Source organism: Cyanistes caeruleus, chromosome 1, assembly GCF_971803275.1.
Source record: "Cyanistes caeruleus chromosome 1, bCyaCae1.hap1.1, whole genome shotgun sequence".
Lineage (NCBI taxonomy): Eukaryota > Metazoa > Chordata > Aves > Passeriformes > Paridae > Cyanistes > Cyanistes caeruleus.
The window spans coordinates 106,946,602-106,950,231 of record NC_141701.1 but is presented as its reverse complement, the minus strand read 5'-3'; the positions used below and the strand labels follow the sequence as shown (position 1 = coordinate 106,950,231).

Below are 3,630 nucleotides of genomic sequence, written 5' to 3'. Positions count from 1 at the left end.
GCTGTGGTAGGGTTTTTTTCTGTGATTATTTTTTTTTTAATTTTCTAAAGAAAGAACTTCAAAAGTTCAAGCATTTTGCAAGTTTGCAGTCCTGACTTACACAAATTGTGATGTTTTTACATTTACAGGTATATTGCTATTGAATTCACCGCTAGTATTCTGCTTATGAATGCATGGATCCATACCCTGGGTCTCTTCAATGCTTATATCGATCAGTTCAGATACTTTTTATAAAAGCTGGTAGTTCTTGTTACCTCAAGACTGAATGGTATGACTGGAATGCTATGCAACTTTAAGTCATAATATGAGCAGATTTGCAATGATATGCATATTCAGACTAAAAACCAAAAAAATCTCTTATTACCGGTTATATTGTTTGACAGTTAAAGGTAGCATGTTTAAGACTTGCAGCACTTGCTACTGATTTTCAGCTGTAAAAAGAATTTAATAGAACAGATGATGGTAAAAATAAATTATCACAAACAGGAGAAAAATCACTTAAAAATAAACACATACCAAGCATTTATTAAAAGGTAAATATATTTCAGAGCAGAATGAGTAACTGAAAGATTGCTTTTCTGACTTGGAGAAAGACTATACAAAAGATAAAAGAAAGCAGCAACCAACCTCTTCTGAGCCTATACCTACAATCTATATTGTATCCTGACATGTCTACACTGACTACTTAGAACTCAGTTTTCAGGTATAGATCATCAGTACATTTTTGGTAACTATTATAACTTCCATAAATGAGTTCTAAAGAAACTAGTGCAGAATTATAGATTTAATTAATCTTCCCACACCATCCCTTGTAAGAATGTAGGTTTTAAGACTTACTGAATTCAAAATAAACCAAACAAACCCAACACAGGCAGCAGCAATTTCAGAAAATTAAAACTTATTTCTGAAACAGCTGCATTGTAGGATTAGCTTACTATACTAAATGAAGTAAAATACTAGTATATACATAATTTTGACAGTGAGATGAGAAAACAATGGAATTCAGTCAATTTTTATTCTCCTGGGATACAAATTTCTTAAATTTCCAGCTGAATTATTTTACAGTAAGAATGAAAAATGTTACTAGTATCCAAGTTGCATCAACATGCATTGTCCTTAGGGTTTTTCCTGCCCTGTGATAACTTGCTTTACAAACCAGATGTTAGATGACTTTTATCATGCACAGTGGCTTACATTAGGCAGTCATTATCTAGGTGGCATATATTATGACTATCTCTGTAAACAGCGTGTGGACAAAACAAACTTGTTTTAATAAATGGTGTCTACCACCGTCAATTGATTTTTCTTCTGAGGAATACAGTCTAAACAAAGCTCAAGGTTTATAGAAATACTTACATAGCATCTCCAATACTCATATCAAATTTAAATTTATTATAAAATGTTATCAATAATTTAAAAATTATTCTAGTACTCTAGTAATATAAGTACTCTGAGTCACATGTCAGTAGGTAGCAGTGGTATTAGGTCTCAGCAGTTCTTTCACTTTTCACTACTTAGGTTCATATATCACAGCACCATTCTTTTTGAACAATATTATTCCCAAATGGATCATATCACTGCATGGCTCTTGAGCCTATCCAGTGACAATGTCCTGCAAAAGCGTCATTAGGGGGAATTCATCTTCCTTCCATTCCCCTTTTAGTGATTCCAGTTTACTCATACTCAAACCTTTCTTCAGCTCTGTATAGGCATAACTACATATGAAGGAGTTGCAAATACCAACCACTTGGATTCCTGAATATGGATGTTACACATTACATACTGCTCTACTTTTCACTCTACTGGGAGGTCAATCTGCCAGAGTAACGCCACAGTTACTATAACAACTAGTTACCAGCAACAAGACAAGAATAAAGAAGTGGTGTGTGATTGCTGCCAGTGGTATCTTCATCTATGGCACAAATGCTCTTATGCCCAATAAAACAAGAACACATTCTCACCAGAGACTTCCAGGTAAAAGATAATAATAATACACACCCCCTGCAACACCTCTAACAGTCATACTCACAGAATAGGTTCCTTTATTTCTTAGGTAAGTAGATAAATAGCAGTTACCTTGCTTCTTATTAATTTCCTCATTTCCCTCCAGGTAAACTCCAACACTGCAAAAATCCATGCATTTCTTTCCTTCTTTAACACAACAAAAAGTGCACTGTCCAGAGACAGTTGAGTGGTTGAAATGTTTCCTGTAAACGCAGAAACTGCTTTGAAGTTGATTTTAATTTGTTGTTGTTGAGCTTGGATACAAAGTCTCTTTCATGTAATTAAGGCTCTCACTTCAGGAGCAGATTGGAGAAATAGACAAATGTAACTACATATTTGTCCAGTTTCCTGGAAAACAAATCTGAGAGAGGAAGTCTCAGTTTAAGATGTTCTGCCAGTCTGGTTCCAATAAGCTCTATGTTATTATGTTTCTTATTCTAATAAAAAAAAATACAATAAAAAGATCCAAAATCAAAGAGTGAGGAACAAGCTGCTGAAAAAAAACCCCAAGATTTTAACAACTTTGTTTATGAAACAGATAACAAAAAATACTGTTACTCTCCTAAGAAGATTTTTTTCTTATGTTAACTCCATATTTTAATAAATATTGGCTACTGCTCACAGGTGAATGTTTTTGAAATATTTAGGCAATATTTTTCATTCTAGTTTGTGAACACCTGTTTTCTGCTGAACTGATAAAAGGCTCAGCAAAGAGTAATCAAAAATTAAGTCTATTGGCAGTACAACTATTTGCTGTATAGGAATCAGCAACTAAAAAGCAATCTTGTCTGCGGCTTGAAAAACCCAGTAGACTCAACATTACTCTCAGTTTAATTTCTTTCTAAAATAGCCAGGAAACATTTTCTAAAAAGTTACTCTGTAGTCCAATTAATTTTTAACTATCCCTCTAAATTAAAGGTAGCAACCTTGTGTCTAACTTTTGCTTTCACCTGACTGTGGAAACACTTATACAGTCTCACAGAATTGGCAACATGGTTGTGCAAAATAATAACAGAAGGCTTGGAGAGATGGTTGCTTCTTACCACACAGAGTAAAACTTCACGTGACCATTACTATTAATGCCTGTGTTACTTCAGAAGTGGAGCTGAAGTAACTCTGCATTCATGAGTGCCTACGGGAAACTCCCTGTTTGCAAACTACACACCATGGTTGAAGATACAATATTAACATTTTAATTATGAATGTAAACTTTTTTTTATCAAATAAGATGAAGTAATTTTAAGGTATCTCTATTAAGCTTAAATTTCTGTACCAGGCTAATTGGTATGCTTAAGGAATTCATCTACTGAAATGTGAGCTAGATAGTTAAGAATTACTCGATTTCATTATTCAGCAAGGAAAGAGATTCCTTTCCCACAATGCTTGAGAATCCCTTCCACTCTTTTTCACAGTAAACATTCTTGGCATCATAATCCTTGATATTAACTTATATATATCTTAATATATATATCTTAATATATATATAATATATACTTAATATAGAGATGTTTTATTTGAATTGTAAAATCTCTGTCTTTTTAGCACTTAAAGACGGCTGCATTTTTTTTTTTTACTTACACTTGGGTTTTATATTAATCTAACTTTATTTTGACTAAGAAAAAGAAT

At 33.1% G+C, this 3,630-nt stretch overlaps 1 protein-coding gene across 24 annotated transcripts in view; it reads right to left on the bottom strand.

Moving 5' to 3' along the window:
* The window catches only part of NT5C3A (5'-nucleotidase, cytosolic IIIA), a 28,226-nt gene that overhangs the window by 21,978 nt on the left and 2,618 nt on the right, over window positions 1–3,630 (bottom strand). The gene's annotated exons all lie outside the window — the stretch shown is intronic.